The sequence below is a fragment of the Dasypus novemcinctus genome, chromosome 1, assembly GCF_030445035.2.
Source record: "Dasypus novemcinctus isolate mDasNov1 chromosome 1, mDasNov1.1.hap2, whole genome shotgun sequence".
NCBI classification, from domain to species: Eukaryota; Metazoa; Chordata; class Mammalia; order Cingulata; family Dasypodidae; genus Dasypus; species Dasypus novemcinctus.
In genome coordinates this window covers 114519773-114533644 of record NC_080673.1, presented here as the reverse complement: position 1 = coordinate 114533644, position 13872 = coordinate 114519773, and positions in this window count along the sequence as shown.

Sequence of the window (13872 nt, the reverse complement as noted above, 5' to 3'; positions counted from 1 at the left end):
AAATACCTCAGCAATACCTTCAAGGAAATTGGTGTGAAAGGAGTTAAACTGTCTCCCAGTTTTGCCTCTAGCCCAGAGATGCAGAAATCAGAAAATGGGGCTGTATCTCATCTATGTGGAGGATTGCCTTTGAAGGCAGCAATTTGGGCCCACTCTCCCGACCACAAGAGTCAGCATCGTTAGTATGCAACCAGGAGAAGCACACAGGAATTTAATGTTCAGCAGCCAGCATCTTTAAATTCTTAGTAACTTTATTTGTAAATTTGAGTTCCATAAGTGAAGTCTGATGGGACTGTGGTGGAGCATACACTGGTACTTGCAGCCTCAGCTCATATGCTCCCTTCTGCCACCTTTGGCATCGCAGACCCCACTCTGCTGCTCTCTTTTCCACTCCTGTGCAGTTATGGCTGCTGCCTTTTTCGCCTGGCAGGAGTCTGGGCACAGTGTCAGCGAGGGTTGGACTTGGGCATACTGCCCAGCAGCATCTTGGATAGTGTGTGGCAGTAGCCATGCTGGCCTGGCCCTGGTGCATTTATTGGGGCCAGCTTTTCTTCCATCCCTGATCCAGGTCCTGAACACCTCTTAGCAGGTTGCAATCCTTTGGAAATCACTATTGCCATGGGTTGAGACAGCAGGCCCATGGGATTGGGAAACTGACTTGCCCAGACACAGTACAGACACAGTGCATCAGTCTGGCCGAGAGTTTCAGGGTAGGGCCCCTTGGCACTTACAAGGTTCTGCAGTTGCCCAGCAAATATGCCTGTGCCCCAGGGAGAGCTACATTAAATAGGAAATGAAAAACAGTAGGACAGGTTGAGAGAGACTGCAGAAGAAAGGAAAAAGTTGTATATGTGTTACTACCTTTAACAACACTTTTTTATTTCCTGCTTTCTGACTAGGAGTCCTCACCTTTTCATTTGCAATGGACACTGCAAATTAAGTAGCTAAACTTGCCCACCATTATTTCACATTCTATGTTCAGAGATTACAAGTGTCAATATACAGGACTGCAGGGAGTAAAGGAAAATAGATACTAGTACAATCCTTAAAGCACCAGGAGCAATATATTTGTAGGATGCTTTAACCATTTTCTTACATTCATTACAGTTGCAGGCTGCCTTAGATTTTTAAAAATGAATTCTCAGCCAAGAAAGGAAGAGAGAAAAGATCCCAGTCAGTCCAACACAATCACACTAGATAAATGTCTACCCTAGAACTGGAAACGTTCACAGCAACCTCCAATTCCTGTCTGGATAATAAAGGGGAAGTCTGGGAGCACCCAAGTGGACAGTGAGGTGGATAAAGACACTATATATCCTTCATTTGACAAATACTGTATCTGGATAATTCAATGTTCAAGGATGAAGAAATATTGGGGGAAAAAAAGAAATGATTTTCTTGTGTGAACCAAGAACAATCCTTAAAATATATGTGATTAATATCTTCAGAAAGATTAAAAAATATATATGGACTCCATGAAATAGGACTATAGATAAACATTCAACATATTAAAATGGTGTGTTGGCCCAGCGCAAAAGAAAGTGCAGCCTGCCCAAGAATGGCGCTGCACACACAGAGAGCTGACACAGCAAGATGATACAACAAAAAGAGACACAGATTCCCGGTGCCACCGATAAGGATAGAAGCGGTCACAGAAGAACACACAGCAAATGGACACACAGAGCAGACAACTGGGGGGGGGGGGGGGGGAATTAAAAAAAAAAAAATTAAATGCCATTATATCCCTGAGCAGTAAACAGGAGTAGGTACCTAGAGTACTGGGTACTGAACAGCAGAAATTATTAGTGGAGAAAGATTATGCATTTAAAGCTATCAAAACAACTCTAAAAGTATAATCAGAGATACAGAATCAGGCTGCTTTCAGGTTTCTTTGGAGCTCAAAGTGCTGCGAGAAGTGGTCAATCTCAGGGAAGCGGACTTGGTCCAGTGATTAGGGCATCCGTCTACCACATGGGAGGTCCGCAGTCCAAACCCAGGGCCTCCTTGACCTGTGTGGGGCCAGCCCATGCACAGTGATGGTGCGCACAAGGAGTGCCCTGCCACGCAGGGGTGTTCCCCGCGTAGGGGAGCCCCATGCACAATGAGTGTACTCTGTAAGGAGAGCCGCCCAGCGTGAAGGAAGGTGCAGCCTGCTGAGGAGTGGCATCGCACCCACGGAGAGCTGACACAACAAAATGACGCAACAAAAAGAAACACAGATTTCCAGTGCCCCCGATAAGGATAGAAGCGGTCACAGAGGAACACACGGCAAATAGACACAGAGAGCAGACAACTGAGGGGGGGGGGGGGCGGGGAAGACCAAGAATATAAAAAATTATTGATACAGAGTACTTGAATAATAAACATAACAAGATCAGAAATCTTAACTCATACTACAACTTGGATATATGGAATCCAAGGGATTCTTATTTTGTCTAAGATTAGTTTGGATTCCTAAAATCCCATCTTCTAGTTTGTAGTTGGGGGAAGAATATCTTTTAACTTTACTTTTAGAGGTACCAGGACTGGGGATTGAACCCAGGACCTTGCATGTGGGAAGCTAGAGTTCAACCACTGAGCCACATCTGCTCCCTGTATTGTTAACTACAGTCCTTGGTCACCGCAGAATTCACTGAGTCATACAGTAAACCATTTTATCCTCTAGCTTTCCTTTAGCCTTATAGGCCAAAACTTGAGGGAAGAATTTTAATATAATCTTTCCTAAAACCTAGCAAAATCTGATAATTTAAATAGTCCTGTTAGGTGTATTCAACCTCTCACTCATAAAAATGCTTGGTCTCTCAAATGGCTTGTCTCTTTCCCCTAGTTATCTCCTTAAAGTAGCATGCAGGTAGATGGGGAAGGAGTGTATGGCATTCACAACTTCCGAGCATGGCTGTATAAATTATATACCCAGGTTCACATGCCATCCTTGAACTCTCCTCTGCCATCTCAGGTCTTTGGAGCAGTGTCTGTGGTCTACCTGGCTGCATGCTTATCCTGCTGACCTTGACCCCTAAAAACTGAATATGGTACCATAAGTGGATTGGGCTCTCCCTACCTTGGTCATGGCCCATTAGCGAACTCTAGCTAATTCAGCCTTCCTGTATGATTTTGTATTTATGCTTAATGTATATCAGATTTGAGGCATCTTTACTTCCTTTCTGTTCTTGTCAAACCTTTTAAGTAACTTTTCATGATTGTTCAAATCACTATTAGTCAATTCATCTTAGTTGCTCTTAGTTGGCAGCAAAAATGACCACCATTTTATATGACACAATATTATTTAACTCTTTATGATAATTTGGGTGCTTTTGAATGCCATTTTCTGTTTTTCAACTTCATATATATATATATATATATATATATATATATATATATATCTTTCATCAATTCCTCAAATGGTGTATTAGCTTCACTTTTGCATTCTTGTAGTTACTAGCACAAAATTGGCATTTCATATTGATGTGGTTGTGCTAGATCTTTTCATATTTAGCCCATCATTTAGCATATTTAGAACGTAGGCCCAAATTTTCTCTTACTCTTTAAAGGAATTTCATATTTAAGGTGAATAAATAATCAAATTTGGAGTCCGAGTCTTAAAACTCATTTAGCAAAAGCTTATACTTTACTTTCAGCTTTAATAAATTCCAAGTTTCACAATGTCCATGATAGACATCAACAGTAATTCTAGAGATAAGATGTGGAGGCGTTTTCGGGACTTGGAGTTGTCCTGGGTGGTGCTTCATGGACAATTACGGGACTTGGAGATCCCCCCAGGGCCCACTGGATGGAACGTGGGAGAGTATGGGCTATGATGTGGACCACTGACCATGAGGTGCAGCGATGCCCAGAGGTGTACTTACCAAATGCAATGGATGTGTCATGATGATGGGAGAGAGTGTTGCTGTGGGGGAGTGGTGGGGTGGGGGCGGTGGGGTTGAATGGGACCTCATATTTTTTGAATGTAATATTTTTAAAAAATGAATAATAAAACAAAACAAAACAAAACAAAAAAACAGTCATTCTAATTACTGTGGTCCTTTAAGGGTTTCTTATGAAAGTCAAAACATAATGAATTGAAACAAACAGAAGGTGAGAGTTTAAGCTTTTAAGAGTTTTTGACTTAAGCAATGCAATTTTTGGTGGGACTGAAATGAGAATGTTTTAAATAAATGTACTATTAAAAGAATTTCACTGCTTTTTTTTTTAACTTGAGAAGATGTAGTTTTACAGAAAAATCATTCATAAAATACGGTTGTCATATACCACTCTTTTGCATTAATGTACATTTGTTATATAATTCATGAAAGATTTACTATAGTCTTTCATTTAAACAGGGCTCTCTGTGTTGTATAATCTTGTTTGTTTTTTTAAAATCTTTTATTCTAGTAACATACATAAAATTTAAATTTCACCTTTTAACCACATTCAAATAAATACTGCAGTGATGTTAATTATGTTCCCAATGTTGTACTACCATCACCACCATCCATCACCAAAACTTTATAATCAATCCAAATAGAAATTCTGTACAATTTAAGCATTAACTCCCCTTTCCCTACACCTACCTACCCCCAATTGCCTATATTTAGTTTCTGACTCTATGAAGTTGCTTATTCTAATTATTGCATATCAGTAAGATCATCATTTTTTCTTGTATCTGGCTTATTTTACTCAACATGATGTCTTTAAGGTTCATCTATGTTTTCACATGTGTCAGAACTCATTCTCTTTCACAGCTGAATAAAATTCCATTGTATGTATATACAACATTTTATTTATCCATTCACCAGTTGATGGACATTTGGGTTCCTTCCATCTTTTGGCAAGTATGTATAATGCCACTGGGGACTCTTGGTATGCCAATACCTGTTTTAGTTCCAGCTTTCAATTCTTTGGGGGTATATACCTGGAAGTGGGAAGGCCCATCAAATGGTATTCTATACTTAACTTTATGAAAAACTACCAAACTGCTTTCCACAGCGATGCACCACTTTACATTCCCAGCAGCAATGAATGAGTGTTCCTGTTTCTCCACATCCTTTCCAAAACTTGTAATTTTCCATTAAAAAAGGAGTAGGGTGTGAAATGATATCTCATTTTTGTTTTCAACTGCATTTAACTAATAAGCTAGTGATGTTGAACATCATTTCATGGGCTTATTGGCCATTGTATATTTTCTTTGGAGAAATGTCTATTCAAGTCCTTTACCTACATTTTAAATGGATTCTTTGTCTTTTTGTTATTGAGGTGTAGCTTTCCTATATATATTTTGGATATTAAACCCTTGTCAGATATGTGGCTTCCAAATATGTACTCCCAATGTGTAGGTTTTCTTTTTATTTTCATGATAAAGTCCTTTGGTGCACAAAAAGTTTTTAATTTTGATGAGGTGCCATTTATCTATTTGTGTTTGGGTATAAAGTCTAAGAAACCATTGCCTAACACAAAGTCCTGAAGATGCTACTCTACATTTTCTTCAAGGAATTTTATAAATCTTTTCCTTATATTTATGTCTACCATCCATTTTGATTTGATTTTTCTGTATGGTATGAGGTAGGATTCCACCTTCATTCTTTTGCACTTGAACATCCAGTTTTCCCAGCATCATTTGCTGAAAACACTATTCTTTCCCCGTTGAGTGGACTTAACACCTTTGTCAAATGTGACCATAAAAATGAGGGTTCATTTTCAAACTCTCAATTTGACTCCATTGGTCTGCAAGTCTGTCCTTGTTTGTGTCACTACCATATTGTTTTGATTACTATGGCTTTTTAATAAGTTTTAAGGTCGAGCAGTGTAAGTCTTCCAACTGCATAGTTTTTTTTTCAAATTGGCTTTGGCTATTCAGGGCCCCTTATCCTTTCATATAAGTTTAATGATTGGCGTTTCCATTTCTACAAAGAAGGCTGTTTGAACTTTGATTGGGGTTGCATTGAATCTGTAAATTGCTTTGGATAAAATTGACATCTTAACATTTTGTCTTCCATTCCATGAACATGGAAGGCCCTTACATTTATTTATGTTTTATTTCCTTTAGCAAAATGTTTTGTAGTTTTCTGTATACAAGTCCTTTCCATCCTCAATGATTTTTATTCCTAGATACTTGATTCTTTTTGTTGCTATTGTAAATAGAATGGTTTTCTTGATTTCTTCTTCAGATTGTTCATTACTAGTAGAAACTATCACTTCTCATTTTGGGTGTTAATCTTGTATCCCACTGTAGCAGTTTGATATTATTTATGAATTCCAAAAAGAGATACAGATTATGTTTGTAAACTTGTCTGTTCTTCTGGGTATGATACTGTTTGATTGATTTAAATTCAAAGGTTTTAAGTTTACTTAATTAAATCAATTCAGGGTTGATTTGACTTTGTTAGTAGGGCATGGCTCAGGGTTGATTCCCCACCCTCTTGGGCTATATAAACAGACACTTGATCAAGAAGACACATAGGAGAAGATACAGAAGAAGAAGAGAAAGAGAAGTTTGTCAGTTTTGATCCTGGAGTCCCAGGGGAGAAATGAGCCATTCACCTGACAGTTTACAGCTGATCTTGTGAAGAGAGCAGAGCAGCTGAGAAGCCCTGAGAGATGAACCCTATGCCAGCTTACAGCTAAGATTGGAAGACGCTGGGTCCATGGAGCCTTAAGAGGAAGAAGGAAGGAGAGACCAAGAGAGATCACCAGTCATCTTGGTTCAACACGTGAAAACAGAGTTTGGTGAGGAAATATCCTTGAGTTGGACTCTTTAGGACCTTGTATCTGTAAGCTTCTACCCCAAATAAATACCCTTTATAAAAGCCAACAGATTTCTGATCCTTTGCATCAGCACCTCTTCAGCTGACTAATACAACCACCATTTTGCTGAATTCATTTATTAGTTCTAGTAGCTTTTTTATGGATTTTTCAGTATATTCTGTGTCATGATCATGTCATCTGCAAATAAGGAAAGTTTTATTCCTTGCTTTCCAGTTTTGATGCCTTTTATTTTTTTCTTTTGTCTAATTGCTCTACCTAGAACTTCCAGTACAACGTAGAAAACAGTGGTGACAGTGGGCATCCTTGACTTCTTCCTACTCTTAGAGGGCATACTTTTAGTCTTTCACCTCTAAATATGTATAATGCTAGCTGTGGATTTTTCATAGATGCCTTTTATTGTGTTGAAGATGTTTCCTTCTATTCCTAGTTTTCTAAGTGTTTTTATCAAGAAATGACACTGGATTTTGTCAAGTGTTTTTTCTGCATCAATTGAGCTGATCATGTGGATTTTTCCTTTGTTTTCTTAGTCTGGTGCATTACATTTATCAATTTTCTTATGTTGAAGAAACCTTGCATACTTGGGATGAATCCACTTGATCATGATGTATAACTCTTAATATGCTGTTGGATTCAGTTTGCTAGTATTGTTGATGCTTTTTGCATTTACGTTAATAAGAGATTGTTAGGTCTGTAGTTTTCTTGTGATATCTTTAACTGGCTTTGGTTTGAGGGTGATGTTGGCCTCTTAGAATGAGTTAGGTAGTGTTTCCTCCTCTTCAATTTTTTGAGGACTTTGAGCAGGATAGTTGTTAATTTTTCTTGGAATGTTTAGTAAAATTCACCTGTGAAGCCATCTTGCTCTGGGCTTTTCTTTGTTGAGAGGTATTTTAGATTGCCAAGGAGCTGCCAGTGCAAAGTAGCAGAAATTTGTTGGCTTTTATAATGGAGATTTATTTGGGGGTAAAAGCTTAAAAGTCCAAGGTCATGAAATGTCCAAATCAAGGCATCAGCAGAGATTTTTTCTCATCAAATTCAACTACTGTTGATCCTGGCATTCCTCCATGGTGAAGCAAGATGGTCACTTACCTCTGTGGAGGTTTCTGCCTTCCTCTCCAGAATTTACCATCTCTTGGAGCTCAGCTGTGAGCCATCAGGTATAGAGGTTGTCTCTTTTTTGGGCCTCCGATCTTTGAGCCTCTCAGGGGCTTCTGTTTTCCTGCAGTGCTCTCTCTCCCATGGCACAATCCAACATGCCAGCTCCTTTTCCTGTGTCCATCTATCCATCCATATCTCCCTTGATACCAGACCCAGCAAGAGGGTAGACACCCAACATGAATCATGCCCCACTGGTGCAATCCAGTCAAATGGGTCCCACACCCACAGGAATGGACCAGCTCAAAATACAATCCTGTGCCCTTTGGAATTCACATAATTCAAACTGTCACAGGATATTTTTGATTAGTGATTCCATCTTCTTACTAGTTATTGGTTTGTTTTGATCTTCTGTTTCTTCTTGAGTCAGTGTATGTAGTTTGTGTGTCTCTAAGAATTTGTCCATTTATCTAGGTTATCCAATTTGTTGGCATAGAGTTAGTCATAGTATCCTTTTTATTTTTCATTTTTTGTTTTTTTTAAACTTCTTCCTCCCCCACCAGTTGTCCGCTCTCTGGTCCATTCACCGTGTGTTCTTCTATGACCACTTCTATCCTTATCAGTGGCACCAGGAATCTGTGTTTCTTTTTGTTGCATCATCTTGTTGTGTCAGTTCTCTGTGTGTGCAGTGCCATTCTTGGGCAGGCTGCACTTTCTTTTGCACTGGGCGCCTCTCCTTATGGGGCGCACTTCTTGCATGTGGGGCTCCCCTATGCGCAGGACACCCCTGAGTGGCACGGCACTCCTTGCGCGCATGAGCACTGCTCATGGGCCAGCTCCACACGGATCAAGGAGCTGGGATTTGAACCGCGGACCTCCCATGTGGTAGATGGACACCCTATCCATTGGGCCAAGTCCGCTTCCCCATAGTATCCTCTTATTATTGTTTTTATATCTGTGGAGTTAGTAATAATGTTTCTGTTTTCATTTCTGATTTTATTTGTATCTTCTTTTTTCTGTTCAGTTAAAGATTATCTCCACTATAATCCTTGTTATTTCCTTCTACTTGCTTTTGGTTTAGTTTGTTCTTCTTTTCCTAGATGCTCTAGTTTTTAGATAAGGTAGACTTGTAGTCCTCATTTTTCTTCTTTTTTTTAATGTAAGCATTTAGATATATAGGTTTTCCTCTTACCCTGCCTTTGCTGCATCCCATATATTTTGGTATGTTATATTTTCATTTCCATTTGCCTCAAGATATTTTCTAATTTCCATTCTGATTTCTTCTTTGACCCATGGATTGCTTAAGAGTACATTCTTTAATTTCCACTTATTTTAAAATGTTCCATTTTTCCCTCGTCATTTCTAGTCCATTCCATTGTGGTCAGAGAAGATACACTATATGATTTCAACATTTTTTAATTTATTGAAACTTGTTTTGTGACCTAATATAAAATTTATGCTTGAGAATGATCCACATACATTAGAGAAGAATGTATATTCTGCTGCTTTGGGGTGAAGGGTTCCATATTTTTCTGTTAGGTCTAGCTGGTTTAGAGTATCATTCAAGACTTCTATTTCCTTACTGATCTTCTGTCTAAATGTTCTATACTTTGAAATTTCCTACTATTAAGGTAGAACTGTATACTTCCCCTTTCCATTCTGTCTATTTGCTTCATATATATTGGGGCTCTGCATTTAGGTTCATGTATACTTATTATTATTTATTCCTATTGCTTTGATCTCTTTATCAGGAGTGACCCTCTTTGTCCTTTGTAACAGTTTTTGACTTAAAGTCTATTTTATCTGATATTAGTATAGCCATCCCAGATTTCTTTTGGTTACTACTTGCATGGTATATTTTTCCATCCTTTTACTTTCAGCCTACGTATGTCTTTTAATTTATGGTGAGTCTCTTGTAAACAACCTATCATATAATTGGGTCATCCTTTTTTATTCATTCTCCAATCTCTGTCTTTTGACTGAGAAGTTTAATTCATTTATATTCAAAGTAACTACTGATAATGCAGGACTTTCTTCTGCCATTTTTCCATTTTCTGTTTGTAAGTCCTATACCTTATTTGACCCTCAATTTTTCCATTAACACCTACTTCCATAGTTACTAGGCTTTTCATATTGACCATTTTTAGACACTTCTCAATTCTTTCTGAATATATTTTTCATGTATTTTCTTTGTGGTTACCATTGTGTTAAAATTTAACATCCTAAATCTATAATAATCACATTTGATTTGATACCAATTTTTCGATTATATACACAGACTCTTCCTATGCCCCTTCATTCTCCCACCTTTTTTATACTTGTTACAAATTATATCGTTGTACATTGTATGTGCTAAACTATTAATTTATCATACTTTTTATGCATTTTGGCTCCTATAGGAAGCAAGAAGAGGAGTTATATAAATACTACAATATCATAGTACTAGCATTTATACTTACTCATATAGTTATCTTTACTGGATATCTTTATGTCTTTATGCTGCTTTGAGCCACTGTCTAATCTCCTTTCCTTTCAGTCTATAGGACTTCTTTTAGTATTTCTTGTATGGCACATCTAGTGACAAATTTCCTCAGCTACTGTTTATCTGGGAATGTCTTAATCTGTTATTTTTGAAAGAATGTCTTAACAGATATAAAGTTATTTTTTGACAATTGTTTTCTTTTAGCATGTTACCACTATTTTTTTCACCACTGTCTTCTTGCTTCCATGGTTTCTGATAAATTGGCATTTAATTTTATGGGGATTCTCTTGTGCATTACTTGTTGCTTTTTTCTTACAGCTTTTAGTACTCTCTATTTGTCCTTGCCATTGGACAATTTGATTACTATGTGCCTGTCTGTGGTTCTCCTTCAGTTTAACCTGTTTGGGGTTCTTTAGGCTTCTTGAATGTGCCTATTCATGTCTTTTGTTAAAATTGGGAAGTTTTCTGCCATTATAACTTTGAATATTCCTTTTGCCCCTTTCTCTCTTTCTTCTCGTAGAACTCCCATAAGGCATACATTGGTATACCTGATGTTGTCCCATAGATCTCTTAGTCTCTGTTCAATCTTTTTTATTCTTTTATCTTCCTGCTCCTCAGCCTGTTATTTTGTCCTTCTTCTGACACCTCCAATCTGCTGTTGAAACTGTCAGAAAATTTCATTTCAGCTATTGTGTCTTCAACTCCAGTATTTTTCTGGAGAGATTCCCGTATTGTTCACTTGTTGGTTTTCTCATAGTCTTCTGTGCTTTCTTAATGTTTTCTTTTATTTCATTAAGCATATTGGGGTCATTATTTTAAAGTCTCTTTCCTGTAAGACCAAATTCTAGTTCTCTGAAGAAGCACTTGCTCATTTAATGCAGCCCTTAAAATATTACTTGTTTTCGGGTAGATAACTGTCTTTAAGATTTCTTTGCTGCCTTTGCCCCAGGAGGGTTGGAACAATGATTACTGTTAACAGCCAGCCCCCAGTGATCTGAGGTAGCTGATCAGAGGTAGATGTCTGGGATCAAACCACACATCTTTGCAATTTGGGGGATTTGTTCTTTATGTCCCACTCTGGCACTGGCATGCTGAGCCAGGAGCCCTGGCTGCAGTCCCTCACTGCTGCTGGCCATGGGGTTAGGGGAAGGGGATATTAACCATGTCAGGCAGGGTGAAACACCCTGGTCTTTATCAAAATTTACCAGCCTCTTCCTCCTGGTTTTCCCTGAATGCTGTACAATGTTCCCTTAGACTCTGGACTTTCAAAATGGTTGCCTGAGATAGTCCTGCTAGTTCAATTATTGATTTGGTAGAGGGACTGATCCCTGGATCTTCCTACTCGGCCAGCTTCCCACAATCCTCTTCTTAAACAATGCATTTTTACAAGCCAGTAATGGTTATTATTTGAATTCTATATGGTGATTTTTGTGGGAGAGGATGCAGATGATTAAAATCCCAGTCTTTGTCCATTGCCAGCATGATATGCAACACAAAGATATAAGCCAAGAAAAGATGGTGAGAAAGCTGATGTGCTATTAGCTTTTATGATACACAGAGAATTGAAATTCAACTAATATGTTCAGGGGTCATAAACTACTGATAAGATGATTGAATAAAAGAGAAAGGAAAGTTGGAGATGGAAATATATATTTAGAACTCAGCCACATAGAGTTGTTAGTTTAAATAAAAAATTGGACATCATCACTGAGGAAGGATGTACAAAGGAAACATTCAAAAATTGAACTTTCAACACCTATAATTAAGGAGTCAACCAAGACAAAGACACAGGAGGAATGGGAGGGGGTTGTGGGAGGAATACAAATAAGGAATACAAAGAAGAAAAATATAGACACTTGAGAGACTCCAGAGAATAAATGGAGAATGAGAAAAAAGACATAAATAGAGACACAAAAGTGTAAATCTGTGGAGATGTAAGAATAAAAGAGGCGCCTTGAAATGCAGAGATCAGTGAGCAGGTCCTTGCCCTTTGAGGAAAAAGCTTGGAGAAGTATTATGATAAAATGTACTCTTAGAAGTAATTATCATCATCTGACATGATTTGCCAGTGCTCTTAAAAGGCATCCAGTTTGCAGAGCTGTAATAGAAAGCAAGATATTCAATAACAGTGAAAGTGTCATTGGTTATTGTTTAGCTTCCTATTTCTAGACTTCTCTACTCCAGATAATTGAACCAGCATATTCTCTTCTTGGGCCTTTATAATGCTGTGAACCTAGATTTGGTTCTAGATCCCTTCTTTTGACAACTAATTTTAATTCTCTCTCAAAGTCCTTTTCACTGCTAAATGTAACTATGCCCCCTTTTATGGCTGACAGTTTCCCTCTTTTCTTCTTTCCTTTTACTACTCTTCATTTGATCATTTGCTAAGCCTAACATTCTTGTGAGCACCATCAGTGTGCCCTAATGAGTTTAAGCTCCAGGGAGAACAGAAAACTTAAATGCTTTTGCCATTTTGTATCTCCAGTCCTTGTTCTTAGAACATGTTCAATTAATGCTGGTTCACTGAATGATTTGGTATTTTGTTAAGCACTTTCTATGTGATTTGGGGAAAAAGTTATATTCTCAAGGATTTTACAATATTGATTTTGAGAGTGTCATTTATTCAAATAATTGCAGTAAAGGATTGTTCAATAAGACTCAGAGAGGTAAGAGAAAATCTAAGAGTTTATCATCACAGAAGTGATGGAGAAAAGAGTATTTCAAGAAAAGGAAGTGATAAGCAGAGGGTAGGTAAAAGAAGGATTAAAAAGAATTCGTTAGATTTGGCAATGACAAATTTATTAATCTACCATTATGGTAGACTAGATTCCTTGAATAACTCTTGTGCCAAAAACAACTGAAAATTCTGGAGAAAATATAAGAAAACCTTTTCATTTGTATCACTGAGCTGGCAAGAAAGTACAGAATCTGCACAGATCAAAAATGAAGAAAAAGTGAGAATCTTGCCAATTAAAAAAAAAACTGACAAAACTAATCCCTGTTGTTAGAAGTCAGCATATGGTTGCCCTTGATGGAGTTAGTGGTTGCAAAGGAGAATGAAAAGAGCCTTCTGGGAGGCTGGTAATGTTCTGTTTGATGAAAGTGTTCAGTTAGTTAAAAAAATCCTCAAATTTACACTTACAATTGGAATATTTAAGCTACTTTGTCATTCTTTTCAATAGAAAGAGTATTGCTATTATTATTGAAAGTAAAATGACTCCAAAAAAGTGAAAATCCTAGGAGGTAAGTAAATACCTAACCTGACTATTGGAAGGTGTTTATCCATTCTTGGTAATTTTCCAGTTCTGTTTTGATACCATTAGTAGTCCTAGGGGAGCTATAACCTAGAGCCTGTCCAAGATAAAGAGTCTAATAGTTACCCCATAAAGTTGGGTCAAAAAAAAGCCTACTGCTTCAGTGAAAGGGAATTAGAAATAAAGTCATAGCATGGAAGGAATAACATGTAAACTCAACTATCTTGACCTTGACATTGGGTAGAAGGAATAAAAACATATTTCCTGAGAATATGTAATCAA